The 14,961-nt window shown below is 44.0% G+C and overlaps 1 long non-coding RNA gene across 1 annotated transcript in view; it reads left to right on the forward strand.

Moving 5' to 3' along the window:
• Window positions 1-2,132: 2,132 nt before the first annotated feature.
• Window positions 2,133-14,961, forward strand: part of LOC137218250 (uncharacterized) — a 168,103-nt gene continuing 155,274 nt past the window's right edge. The window contains exon 1 of the long non-coding RNA XR_010940574.1: window positions 2,133-2,177. This is a non-coding gene — a long non-coding RNA (uncharacterized lncRNA). The remainder of the gene's footprint in view (window positions 2,178-14,961) is intronic.

Below are 14,961 nucleotides of genomic sequence, written 5' to 3' on the forward strand. Positions count from 1 at the left end.
ATACTCTGGGTTCCACATGCATGTTTTTGCTGAAGGAAGAATACCTTAAACCTGGAGAGTTGAGACCCGTGGAATGGGTACCATGCAATATGACTTCAAAGGGTCTTCATTTGCTCACCGAACCGCTCCAATCCTATCACTGCTGCGTTTATGCCCCTGTACATACGATTGATTCTCTTTTTGAGACATAGCAATCCATAGGTTTTAAGATACTTACTAGTCAGGTACATTCTTAGGCGTTTAATATGGGGTGTTGAGTCCATTTCGTTGAGCAAGGAGTAGCTCTTGTCTATTCCATATTTGGCTTAAGGAACTTTATCTGTGCTCATTTCAATCTCTGGTTTTATGCAGCACCCCAACTCACCTTTCCCCTTAAGCAAGCATAAGTTGGTTTTCTAAATTTGAGACCCTGTTCTGTTTTGGAATTCAGTTCCTGTGTAGCCAAGTTTACATTCCATGTATTAGTGATATCTTATGATGTTTCTTTTTCTGTGTGACTTATTTCAGTTAGAATCATCGTACCTGAATCCACTCATTATGCTGCTACGGGCCTGATGACATAGATTTCATTGCTGAGTGATACTGCATTGTACATAAGTACCACATGTTCTTTATCCATTTTTCACTTTCTGTGATACTGAACTTGTAAGGTAAACGAGGTTCTTGTAAACAGAGGCGTCCCAAACTTTGGGGTGGCTGTGTCTTTTTGATTTTAATTTCCCTAAGCTATAGGACCATAAGTGGAAGTGCCCTAGGCTCTGTTGCTTTGTTTTTTAGATGTTTCAGGAAACACCATACACTTCTCCCGAGTGTCTGTTGGCAATTTACATCCCGCCCATCAGCATAACAAGGCTCCCAGTTCTCCATGGCCTGTCCTGCCTTTCTGGATTTTACACTTTTTTCAGATGGCCCTTTTGACCGTGGGGAAGTGAGACTTCATTGTAGTGCAGATTTCCTTTGCAAGCTTGCTTGGTTGGCCAAAAAGGGCGTATGCGTTTTTTCCTGAATATATTCAGGAAAAAACGCATATGCCCTTTTTGGCCAAGTGCATCATTGTGGACGTTCTGTCTCTTTTCCTATGCTTTCAATGCAATTCCAGTCTACCTCCTGAAATCGGTTTCCTGTAATTCTGCCCCGCTTTCAAGTCCTCTTGGCAGCCTTACTTCAGTATATTTTTGGACGATAGCTGTCATTTATAACTCTGCAGGTTTGTGAATTACAGTGCCCCTGAGCTCCTTTCTTCAACTCGCTTTCTTGTGAGCTGGCCGCAACACCGCAGGATGGCTTCAGGCCCTAATCTGGTTCCGGCACGGCACGCTGAGCCTTTGGTTATTTCCTCTTCCTGGTGGGAAATGAGAGTTAAATTTGCCCGTCCAGACACATCCAGCTAGTCTCTCATTGGTTCTCCCTATTCCTGTTCATCTTCCGCAGAAATTGCAAACTGGGCCAAACAGGAGGTTAAAGGCGCTGACTCTCCAAGTGGGGAGAGTGTTAGTAAAGCGCCTGGAATGTTGCACCCGACTACCAGGGGAGGAAAACTGAGACATATTTGAACACGTCTCCCGTTCACACGGTTGATCATACTCTGGGTTCCACATGCATGTTTTTGCTGAAGGAAGAATACCTTAAACCTGGAGAGTTGAGACCCGTGGAATGGGTACCATGCAATATGACTTCAAAGGGTCTTCATTTGCTCACCGAACCGCTCCAATCCTATCACTGCTGCGTTTATGCCCCTGTACATACGATTGATTCTCTTTTGGAGACATAGCAATCCATAGGTTTTAAGATACTTACTAGTCAGGTACATTCTTAGGCGTTTAATATGGGGTGTTGAGTCCATTTCGTTGAGCAAGGAGTAGCTCTTGTCTATTCCATATTTGGCTTAAGGAACTTTATCTGTGTTCATTTCAATCTCTGGTTTTATGCAGCACCCCAACTCACCTTTCCCCTTAAGCAAGCATAAGTTGGTTTTCTAAATTTGAGACCCTGTTCTGTTTTGGAATTCAGTTCCTGTGTAGCCAAGTTTACATTCCATGTATTAGTGATATCTTATGATGTTTCTTTTTCTGTGTGACTTATTTCAGTTAGAATCATCGTACCTGAATCCACTCATTATGCTGCTACGGGCCTGATGACATAGATTTCATTGCTGAGTGATACTGCATTGTACTTAAGTACCACATGTTCTTTATCCATTTTTCACTTTCTGTGATACTGAACTTGTAAGGTAAACGAGGTTCTTGTAAACAGAGGCGTCCCAAACTTTGGGGTGGCTGTGTCTTTTTTATTTTAATTTCCCTAAGCTATAAGACCATAAGTAGAAGTGCCCTAGGCTCTGTTGCTTTGTTTTTTAGATGTTTCAGGAAACACCATACACTTCTCCCAAGTGTCTGTTGGCAATTTACATCCCGCCCATCAGCATAACAAGGCTCCCAGTTCTCCATGGCCTGTCCTGCCTTTCTGGATTTTACACTTTTTTCAGATGGCCCTTTTGACCGGGGGGAAGTGAGACTTCATTGTAGTGCAGATTTCCTTTGCAAGCTTGCTTGGTTGGCCAAAAAGGGCGTATGCGTTTTTTCCTGAATATATTCAGGAAAAAACGCATACGCCCTTTTTGGCCAAGTGCATCTTTGTGGACGTTCTGCCTCTTTTCCTATGCTTTCAATGCAATTCCAGTTTACCTCCTGAAATCGGTTTCCTGTAATTCTGCCCCGCTTTCAAGTCCTCTTGGCAGCCTTACTTCAGTATATTTTTGGACGATAGCTGTCATTTATAAGTCTGCAGGTTTGTGAATTACAGTGCCCCTGAGCTCCTTTCTTCAACTCGCTTTCTTGTGAGCTGGCCGCAACACCGCAGGATGGCTTCAGGCCCTAATCTGGTTCCGGCACGGCACGCTGAGCCTTTGGTTATTTCCTCTTCCTGGTGGGAAATGAGAGTTAAATTTGCCCGTCCAGACACCTCCAGCTAGTCTCTCATTGGTTCTCCGTATTCCTGTTCATCTTCCGCAGAAAATGCAAACTGGGCCAAACAGGAGGTTAAAGGCGCTGACTCTCCAAGTGGGGAGAGTGTTAGTAAAGCGTCTGGAATGTTGCACCCGAGTACCAGGGGAGGAAAACTGAGACATATTTGAACACGTCTCCCGTTCACACGGTTGATCATACTCTGGGTTCCACATGCATGTTTTAGCTGAAGGAAGAATACCTTAAACCTGGAGAGTTGAGACCCGTGGAATGGGTACCATGCAATATGACTTCAAAGGGTCTTCATTTGCTCACCGAACCTCTCCAATCCTATCACTGCTGCGTTTATGCCCCTGTACACACGCTTGATTCTCTTTTGGAGACATAGCAATCCATAGGTTTTAAGATACTTACTAGTCAGGTACATTCTTAGGCGTTTAATATGGGGTGTTGAGTCCATTTCGTTGAGCAAGGAGTAGCTCTTGTCTATTCCATATTTGGCTTAAGGAACTTTATCTGTGCTCATTTCAATCTCTGGTTTTATGCAGCACCCCAACTCACCTTTCCCCTTAAGCAAGCATAAGTTGGTTTTCTAAATTTGAGACCCTCTTCTGTTTTGGAATTCAGTTCCTGTGTAGCCAAGTTTACATTCTGTGTATTCCTGATATCTTATGATGTTTCTTTTTCTGTGTGAATTATTTCAGTTAGAATCATCGTACCTGAATCCACTCATTATGCTGCTACGGGCCTGATGACATAGATTTCATTGCTGAGTGATACTGCATTGTACATAAGTACCACAAGTTCTTTATCCATTTTTCATTTTCTGTGATACTGAACTTGTACGGTAAACGAGGTTCTTGTAAACAGAGGCGTCCCAAACTTTGGGGTGGCTGTGTCTTTTTGATTTTAATTTCCCTAAGCTATAGGACCATAAGTGGAAGTGCCCTAGGCTCTGTTGCTTTGTTTTTTAGATGTTTCAGGAAACACCATACACTTCTCCCGAGTGTCTGTTGGCAATTTACATCCCGCCCATCAGCATAACAAGGCTCCCAGTTCTCCATGGCCTGTCCTGCCTTTCTGGATTTTACACTTTTTTCAGATGGCCCTTTTGACCGGGGGGAAGTGAGACTTCATTGTAGTGCAGATTTCCTTTGCAAGTTTGCTTGGTTGGCCAAAAAGGGCGTATGCGTTTTTTCCTGAATATATTCAGGAAAAAACGCATACGCCCTTTTTGGCCAAGTGCATCATTGTGGACGTTCTGCCTCTTTTCCTATGCTTTCAATGCAATTCCAGTTTACCTCCTGAAATCGGTTTCCTGTAATTCTGCCCCGCTTTCAAGTCCTCTTGGCAGCCTTACTTCAGTATATTTTTGGACGATAGCTGTCATTTATAACTCTGCAGGTTTGTGAATTACAGTGCCCCTGAGCTCCTTTCTTCAACTCGCTTTCTTGTGAGCTGGCCGCAACACCGCAGGATGGCTTCAGGCCCTAATCTGGTTCCGGCACGGCACGCTGAGCCTTTGGTTATTTCCTCTTCCTGGTGGGAAATGAGAGTTAAATTTGCCCGTCCAGACACCTCCAGCTAGTCTCTCATTGGTTCTCCCTATTCCCGTTCATCTTCCGCAGAAAATGCAAACTGGGCCAAACAGGAGGTTAAAGGCGCTGACTCTCCAAGTGGGGAGAGTGTTAGTAAAGCGTCTGGAATGTTGCACCCGAGTACCAGGGGAGGAAAACTGAGACATATTTGAACACGTCTCCCGTTCACACGGTTGATCATACTCTGGGTTCCACATGCATGTTTTAGCTGAAGGAAGAATACCTTAAACCTGGAGAGTTGAGACCCGTGGAATGGGTACCATGCAATATGACTTCAAAGGGTCTTCATTTGCTCACCGAACCTCTCCAATCCTATCACTGCTGCGTTTATGCCCCTGTACACACGCTTGATTCTCTTTTGGAGACATAGCAATCCATAGGTTTTAAGATACTTACTAGTCAGGTACATTCTTAGGCGTTTAATATGGGGTGTTGAGTCCATTTCGTTGAGCAAGGAGTAGCTCTTGTCTATTCCATATTTGGCTTAAGGAACTTTATCTGTGCTCATTTCAATCTCTGGTTTTATGCAGCACCCCAACTCACCTTTCCCCTTAAGCAAGCATAAGTTGGTTTTCTAAATTTGAGACCCTCTTCTGTTTTGGAATTCAGTTCCTGTGTAGCCAAGTTTACATTCTGTGTATTCCTGATATCTTATGATGTTTCTTTTTCTGTGTGAATTATTTCAGTTAGAATCATCGTACCTGAATCCACTCATTATGCTGCTACGGGCCTGATGACATAGATTTCATTGCTGAGTGATACTGCATTGTACATAAGTACCACAAGTTCTTTATCCATTTTTCATTTTCTGTGATACTGAACTTGTACGGTAAACGAGGTTCTTGTAAACAGAGGCGTCCCAAACTTTGGGGTGGCTGTGTCTTTTTGATTTTAATTTCCCTAAGCTATAGGACCATAAGTGGAAGTGCCCTAGGCTCTGTTGCTTTGTTTTTTAGATGTTTCAGGAAACACCATACACTTCTCCCGAGTGTCTGTTGGCAATTTACATCCCGCCCATCAGCATAACAAGGCTCCCAGTTCTCCATGGCCTGTCCTGCCTTTCTGGATTTTACACATTTTTCAGATGGCCCTTTTGACCGGGGGGAAGTGAGACTTCATTGTAGTGCAGATTTCCTTTGCAAGTTTGCTTGGTTGGCCAAAAAGGGCGTATGCGTTTTTTCCTGAATATATTCAGGAAAAAACGCATACGCCCTTTTTGGCCAAGTGCATCATTGTGGACGTTCTGCCTCTTTTCCTATGCTTTCAATGCAATTCCAGTTTACCTCCTGAAATCGGTTTCCTGTAATTCTGCCCCGCTTTCAAGTCCTCTTGGCAGCCTTACTTCAGTATATTTTTGGACGATAGCTGTCATTTATAAGTCTGCAGGTTTGTGAATTACAGTGCCCCTCAGCTCCTTTCTTCAACTCGCTTTCTTGTGAGCTGGCCGCAACACCGCAGGATGGCTTCAGGCCCTAATCTGGTTCCGGCACGGCACGCTGAGCCTTTGGTTATTTCCTCTTCCTGGTGGGAAATGAGAGTTAAATTTGCCCGTCCAGACACCTCCAGCTAGTCTCTCATTGGTTCTCCGTATTCCTGTTCATCTTCCGCAGAAAATGCAAACTGGGCCAAACAGGAGGTTAAAGGCGCTGACTCTCCAAGTGGGGAGAGTGTTAGTAAAGCGTCTGGAATGTTGCACCCGAGTACCAGGGGAGGAAAACTGAGACATATTTGAACACGTCTCCCGTTCACACGGTTGATCATACTCTGGGTTCCACATGCATGTTTTAGCTGAAGGAAGAATACCTTAAACCTGGAGAGTTGAGACCCGTGGAATGGGTACCATGCAATATGACTTCAAAGGGTCTTCATTTGCTCACCGAACCTCTCCAATCCTATCACTGCTGCGTTTATGCCCCTGTACACACGCTTGATTCTCTTTTGGAGACATAGCAATCCATAGGTTTTAAGATACTTACTAGTCAGGTACATTCTTAGGCGTTTAATATGGGGTGTTGAGTCCATTTCGTTGAGCAAGGAGTAGCTCTTGTCTATTCCATATTTGGCTTAAGGAACTTTATCTGTGCTCATTTCAATCTCTGGTTTTATGCAGCACCCCAACTCACCTTTCCCCTTAAGCAAGCATAAGTTGGTTTTCTAAATTTGAGACCCTCTTCTGTTTTGGAATTCAGTTCCTGTGTAGCCAAGTTTACATTCTGTGTATTCCTGATATCTTATGATGTTTCTTTTTCTGTGTGAATTATTTCAGTTAGAATCATCGTACCTGAATCCACTCATTATGCTGCTACGGGCCTGATGACATAGATTTCATTGCTGAGTGATACTGCATTGTACATAAGTACCACAAGTTCTTTATCCATTTTTCATTTTCTGTGATACTGAACTTGTACGGTAAACGAGGTTCTTGTAAACAGAGGCGTCCCAAACTTTGGGGTGGCTGTGTCTTTTTGATTTTAATTTCCCTAAGCTATAGGACCATAAGTGGAAGTGCCCTAGGCTCTGTTGCTTTGTTTTTTAGATGTTTCAGGAAACACCATACACTTCTCCCGAGTGTCTGTTGGCAATTTACATCCCGCCCATCAGCATAACAAGGCTCCCAGTTCTCCATGGCCTGTCCTGCCTTTCTGGATTTTACACTTTTTTCAGATGGCCCTTTTGACCGGGGGGAAGTGAGACTTCATTGTAGTGCAGATTTCCTTTGCAAGTTTGCTTGGTTGGCCAAAAAGGGCGTATGCGTTTTTTCCTGAATATATTCAGGAAAAAACGCATACGCCCTTTTTGGCCAAGTGCATCATTGTGGACGTTCTGCCTCTTTTCCTATGCTTTCAATGCAATTCCAGTTTACCTCCTGAAATCGGTTTCCTGTAATTCTGCCCCGCTTTCAAGTCCTCTTGGCAGCCTTACTTCAGTATATTTTTGGACGATAGCTGTCATTTATAACTCTGCAGGTTTGTGAATTACAGTGCCCCTGAGCTCCTTTCTTCAACTCGCTTTCTTGTGAGCTGGCCGCAACACCGCAGGATGGCTTCAGGCCCTAATCTGGTTCCGGCACGGCACGCTGAGCCTTTGGTTATTTCCTCTTCCTGGTGGGAAATGAGAGTTAAATTTGCCCGTCCAGACACCTCCAGCTAGTCTCTCATTGGTTCTCCCTATTCCCGTTCATCTTCCGCAGAAAATGCAAACTGGGCCAAACAGGAGGTTAAAGGCGCTGACTCTCCAAGTGGGGAGAGTGTTAGTAAAGCGTCTGGAATGTTGCACCCGAGTACCAGGGGAGGAAAACTGAGACATATTTGAACACGTCTCCCGTTCACACGGTTGATCATACTCTGGGTTCCACATGCATGTTTTAGCTGAAGGAAGAATACCTTAAACCTGGAGAGTTGAGACCCGTGGAATGGGTACCATGCAATATGACTTCAAAGGGTCTTCATTTGCTCACCGAACCTCTCCAATCCTATCACTGCTGCGTTTATGCCCCTGTACACACGCTTGATTCTCTTTTGGAGACATAGCAATCCATAGGTTTTAAGATACTTACTAGTCAGGTACATTCTTAGGCGTTTAATATGGGGTGTTGAGTCCATTTCGTTGAGCAAGGAGTAGCTCTTGTCTATTCCATATTTGGCTTAAGGAACTTTATCTGTGCTCATTTCAATCTCTGGTTTTATGCAGCACCCCAACTCACCTTTCCCCTTAAGCAAGCATAAGTTGGTTTTCTAAATTTGAGACCCTCTTCTGTTTTGGAATTCAGTTCCTGTGTAGCCAAGTTTACATTCTGTGTATTCCTGATATCTTATGATGTTTCTTTTTCTGTGTGAATTATTTCAGTTAGAATCATCGTACCTGAATCCACTCATTATGCTGCTACGGGCCTGATGACATAGATTTCATTGCTGAGTGATACTGCATTGTACATAAGTACCACAAGTTCTTTATCCATTTTTCATTTTCTGTGATACTGAACTTGTACGGTAAACGAGGTTCTTGTAAACAGAGGCGTCCCAAACTTTGGGGTGGCTGTGTCTTTTTGATTTTAATTTCCCTAAGCTATAGGACCATAAGTGGAAGTGCCCTAGGCTCTGTTGCTTTGTTTTTTAGATGTTTCAGGAAACACCATACACTTCTCCCGAGTGTCTGTTGGCAATTTACATCCCGCCCATCAGCATAACAAGGCTCCCAGTTCTCCATGGCCTGTCCTGCCTTTCTGGATTTTACACTTTTTTCAGATGGCCCTTTTGACCGGGGGGAAGTGAGACTTCATTGTAGTGCAGATTTCCTTTGCAAGTTTGCTTGGTTGGCCAAAAAGGGCGTATGCGTTTTTTCCTGAATATATTCAGGAAAAAACGCATACGCCCTTTTTGGCCAAGTGCATCATTGTGGACGTTCTGCCTCTTTTCCTATGCTTTCAATGCAATTCCAGTTTACCTCCTGAAATCGGTTTCCTGTAATTCTGCCCCGCTTTCAAGTCCTCTTGGCAGCCTTACTTCAGTATATTTTTGGACGATAGCTGTCATTTATAAGTCTGCAGGTTTGTGAATTACAGTGCCCCTGAGCTCCTTTCTTCAACTCGCTTTCTTGTGAGCTGGCCGCAACACCGCAGGATGGCTTCAGGCCCTAATCTGGTTCCGGCACGGCACGCTGAGCCTTTGGTTATTTCCTCTTCCTGGTGGGAAATGAGAGTTAAATTTGCCCGTCCAGACACCTCCAGCTAGTCTCTCATTGGTTCTCCGTATTCCTGTTCATCTTCCGCAGAAAATGCAAACTGGGCCAAACAGGAGGTTAAAGGCGCTGACTCTCCAAGTGGGGAGAGTGTTAGTAAAGCGTCTGGAATGTTGCACCCGAGTACCAGGGGAGGAAAACTGAGACATATTTGAACACGTCTCCCGTTCACACGGTTGATCATACTCTGGGTTCCACATGCATGTTTTAGCTGAAGGAAGAATACCTTAAACCTGGAGAGTTGAGACCCGTGGAATGGGTACCATGCAATATGACTTCAAAGGGTCTTCATTTGCTCACCGAACCTCTCCAATCCTATCACTGCTGCGTTTATGCCCCTGTACACACGCTTGATTCTCTTTTGGAGACATAGCAATCCATAGGTTTTAAGATACTTACTAGTCAGGTACATTCTTAGGCGTTTAATATGGGGTGTTGAGTCCATTTCGTTGAGCAAGGAGTAGCTCTTGTCTATTCCATATTTGGCTTAAGGAACTTTATCTGTGCTCATTTCAATCTCTGGTTTTATGCAGCACCCCAACTCACCTTTCCCCTTAAGCAAGCATAAGTTGGTTTTCTAAATTTGAGACCCTCTTCTGTTTTGGAATTCAGTTCCTGTGTAGCCAAGTTTACATTCTGTGTATTCCTGATATCTTATGATGTTTCTTTTTCTGTGTGAATTATTTCAGTTAGAATCATCGTACCTGAATCCACTCATTATGCTGCTACGGGCCTGATGACATAGATTTCATTGCTGAGTGATACTGCATTGTACATAAGTACCACAAGTTCTTTATCCATTTTTCATTTTCTGTGATACTGAACTTGTACGGTAAACGAGGTTCTTGTAAACAGAGGCGTCCCAAACTTTGGGGTGGCTGTGTCTTTTTGATTTTAATTTCCCTAAGCTATAGGACCATAAGTGGAAGTGCCCTAGGCTCTGTTGCTTTGTTTTTTAGATGTTTCAGGAAACACCATACACTTCTCCCGAGTGTCTGTTGGCAATTTACATCCCGCCCATCAGCATAACAAGGCTCCCAGTTCTCCATGGCCTGTCCTGCCTTTCTGGATTTTACACTTTTTTCAGATGGCCCTTTTGACCGGGGGGAAGTGAGACTTCATTGTAGTGCAGATTTCCTTTGCAAGCATGCTTGGTTGGCCAAAAAGGGCGTATGCGTTTTTTCCTGAATATATTCAGGAAAAAACGCATACGCCCTTTTTGGCCAAGTGCATCATTGTGGACGTTCTGCCTCTTTTCCTATGCTTTCAATGCAATTCCAGTTTACCTCCTGAAATCGGTTTCCTGTAATTCTGCCCCGCTTTCAAGTCCTCTTGGCAGCCTTACTTCAGTATATTTTTGGACGATAGCTGTCATTTATAACTCTGCAGGTTTGTGAATTACAGTGCCCCTGAGCTCCTTTCTTCAACTCGCTTTCTTGTGAGCTGGCCGCAACACCGCAGGATGGCTTCAGGCCCTAATCTGGTTCCGGCACGGCACGCTGAGCCTTTGGTTATTTCCTCTTCCTGGTGGGAAATGAGAGTTAAATTTGCCCGTCCAGACACCTCCAGCTAGTCTCTCATTGGTTCTCCCTATTCCCGTTCATCTTCCGCAGAAAATGCAAACTGGGCCAAACAGGAGGTTAAAGGCGCTGACTCTCCAAGTGGGGAGAGTGTTAGTAAAGCGTCTGGAATGTTGCACCCGAGTACCAGGGGAGGAAAACTGAGACATATTTGAACACGTCTCCCGTTCACACGGTTGATCATACTCTGGGTTCCACATGCATGTTTTAGCTGAAGGAAGAATACCTTAAACCTGGAGAGTTGAGACCCGTGGAATGGGTACCATGCAATATGACTTCAAAGGGTCTTCATTTGCTCACCGAACCTCTCCAATCCTATCACTGCTGCGTTTATGCCCCTGTACACACGCTTGATTCTCTTTTGGAGACATAGCAATCCATAGGTTTTAAGATACTTACTAGTCAGGTACATTCTTAGGCGTTTAATATGGGGTGTTGAGTCCATTTCGTTGAGCAAGGAGTAGCTCTTGTCTATTCCATATTTGGCTTAAGGAACTTTATCTGTGCTCATTTCAATCTCTGGTTTTATGCAGCACCCCAACTCACCTTTCCCCTTAAGCAAGCATAAGTTGGTTTTCTAAATTTGAGACCCTCTTCTGTTTTGGAATTCAGTTCCTGTGTAGCCAAGTTTACATTCTGTGTATTCCTGATATCTTATGATGTTTCTTTTTCTGTGTGAATTATTTCAGTTAGAATCATCGTACCTGAATCCACTCATTATGCTGCTACGGGCCTGATGACATAGATTTCATTGCTGAGTGATACTGCATTGTACATAAGTACCACAAGTTCTTTATCCATTTTTCATTTTCTGTGATACTGAACTTGTACGGTAAACGAGGTTCTTGTAAACAGAGGCGTCCCAAACTTTGGGGTGGCTGTGTCTTTTTGATTTTAATTTCCCTAAGCTATAGGACCATAAGTGGAAGTGCCCTAGGCTCTGTTGCTTTGTTTTTTAGATGTTTCAGGAAACACCATACACTTCTCCCGAGTGTCTGTTGGCAATTTACATCCCGCCCATCAGCATAACAAGGCTCCCAGTTCTCCATGGCCTGTCCTGCCTTTCTGGATTTTACACTTTTTTCAGATGGCCCTTTTGACCGGGGGGAAGTGAGACTTCATTGTAGTGCAGATTTCCTTTGCAAGTTTGCTTGGTTGGCCAAAAAGGGCGTATGCGTTTTTTCCTGAATATATTCAGGAAAAAACGCATACGCCCTTTTTGGCCAAGTGCATCATTGTGGACGTTCTGCCTCTTTTCCTATGCTTTCAATGCAATTCCAGTTTACCTCCTGAAATCGGTTTCCTGTAATTCTGCCCCGCTTTCAAGTCCTCTTGGCAGCCTTACTTCAGTATATTTTTGGACGATAGCTGTCATTTATAACTCTGCAGGTTTGTGAATTACAGTGCCCCTGAGCTCCTTTCTTCAACTCGCTTTCTTGTGAGCTGGCCGCAACACCGCAGGATGGCTTCAGGCCCTAATCTGGTTCCGGCACGGCACGCTGAGCCTTTGGTTATTTCCTCTTCCTGGTGGGAAATGAGAGTTAAATTTGCCCGTCCAGACACCTCCAGCTAGTCTCTCATTGGTTCTCCCTATTCCCGTTCATCTTCCGCAGAAAATGCAAACTGGGCCAAACAGGAGGTTAAAGGCGCTGACTCTCCAAGTGGGGAGAGTGTTAGTAAAGCGTCTGGAATGTTGCACCCGAGTACCAGGGGAGGAAAACTGAGACATATTTGAACACGTCTCCCGTTCACACGGTTGATCATACTCTGGGTTCCACATGCATGTTTTAGCTGAAGGAAGAATACCTTAAACCTGGAGAGTTGAGACCCGTGGAATGGGTACCATGCAATATGACTTCAAAGGGTCTTCATTTGCTCACCGAACCTCTCCAATCCTATCACTGCTGCGTTTATGCCCCTGTACACACGCTTGATTCTCTTTTGGAGACATAGCAATCCATAGGTTTTAAGATACTTACTAGTCAGGTACATTCTTAGGCGTTTAATATGGGGTGTTGAGTCCATTTCGTTGAGCAAGGAGTAGCTCTTGTCTATTCCATATTTGGCTTAAGGAACTTTATCTGTGCTCATTTCAATCTCTGGTTTTATGCAGCACCCCAACTCACCTTTCCCCTTAAGCAAGCATAAGTTGGTTTTCTAAATTTGAGACCCTCTTCTGTTTTGGAATTCAGTTCCTGTGTAGCCAAGTTTACATTCTGTGTATTCCTGATATCTTATGATGTTTCTTTTTCTGTGTGAATTATTTCAGTTAGAATCATCGTACCTGAATCCACTCATTATGCTGCTACGGGCCTGATGACATAGATTTCATTGCTGAGTGATACTGCATTGTACATAAGTACCACAAGTTCTTTATCCATTTTTCATTTTCTGTGATACTGAACTTGTACGGTAAACGAGGTTCTTGTAAACAGAGGCGTCCCAAACTTTGGGGTGGCTGTGTCTTTTTGATTTTAATTTCCCTAAGCTATAGGACCATAAGTGGAAGTGCCCTAGGCTCTGTTGCTTTGTTTTTTAGATGTTTCAGGAAACACCATACACTTCTCCCGAGTGTCTGTTGGCAATTTACATCCCGCCCATCAGCATAACAAGGCTCCCAGTTCTCCATGGCCTGTCCTGCCTTTCTGGATTTTACACATTTTTCAGATGGCCCTTTTGACCGGGGGGAAGTGAGACTTCATTGTAGTGCAGATTTCCTTTGCAAGTTTGCTTGGTTGGCCAAAAAGGGCGTATGCGTTTTTTCCTGAATATATTCAGGAAAAAACGCATACGCCCTTTTTGGCCAAGTGCATCATTGTGGACGTTCTGCCTCTTTTCCTATGCTTTCAATGCAATTCCAGTTTACCTCCTGAAATCGGTTTCCTGTAATTCTGCCCCGCTTTCAAGTCCTCTTGGCAGCCTTACTTCAGTATATTTTTGGACGATAGCTGTCATTTATAAGTCTGCAGGTTTGTGAATTACAGTGCCCCTCAGCTCCTTTCTTCAACTCGCTTTCTTGTGAGCTGGCCGCAACACCGCAGGATGGCTTCAGGCCCTAATCTGGTTCCGGCACGGCACGCTGAGCCTTTGGTTATTTCCTCTTCCTGGTGGGAAATGAGAGTTAAATTTGCCCGTCCAGACACCTCCAGCTAGTCTCTCATTGGTTCTCCGTATTCCTGTTCATCTTCCGCAGAAAATGCAAACTGGGCCAAACAGGAGGTTAAAGGCGCTGACTCTCCAAGTGGGGAGAGTGTTAGTAAAGCGTCTGGAATGTTGCACCCGAGTACCAGGGGAGGAAAACTGAGACATATTTGAACACGTCTCCCGTTCACACGGTTGATCATACTCTGGGTTCCACATGCATGTTTTAGCTGAAGGAAGAATACCTTAAACCTGGAGAGTTGAGACCCGTGGAATGGGTACCATGCAATATGACTTCAAAGGGTCTTCATTTGCTCACCGAACCTCTCCAATCCTATCACTGCTGCGTTTATGCCCCTGTACACACGCTTGATTCTCTTTTGGAGACATAGCAATCCATAGGTTTTAAGATACTTACTAGTCAGGTACATTCTTAGGCGTTTAATATGGGGTGTTGAGTCCATTTCGTTGAGCAAGGAGTAGCTCTTGTCTATTCCATATTTGGCTTAAGGAACTTTATCTGTGCTCATTTCAATCTCTGGTTTTATGCAGCACCCCAACTCACCTTTCCCCTTAAGCAAGCATAAGTTGGTTTTCTAAATTTGAGACCCTCTTCTGTTTTGGAATTCAGTTCCTGTGTAGCCAAGTTTACATTCTGTGTATTCCTGATATCTTATGATGTTTCTTTTTCTGTGTGAATTATTTCAGTTAGAATCATCGTACCTGAATCCACTCATTATGCTGCTACGGGCCTGATGACATAGATTTCATTGCTGAGTGATACTGCATTGTACATAAGTACCACAAGTTCTTTATCCATTTTTCATTTTCTGTGATACTGAACTTGTACGGTAAACGAGGTTCTTGTAAACAGAGGCGTCCCAAACTTTGGGGTGGCTGTGTCTTTTTGATTTTAATTTCCCTAAGCTATAGGACCATAAG

The sequence above is a fragment of the Pseudorca crassidens genome, unplaced genomic scaffold (genome assembly GCF_039906515.1).
Source record: "Pseudorca crassidens isolate mPseCra1 unplaced genomic scaffold, mPseCra1.hap1 Scaffold_69, whole genome shotgun sequence".
Lineage (NCBI taxonomy): Eukaryota > Metazoa > Chordata > Mammalia > Artiodactyla > Delphinidae > Pseudorca > Pseudorca crassidens.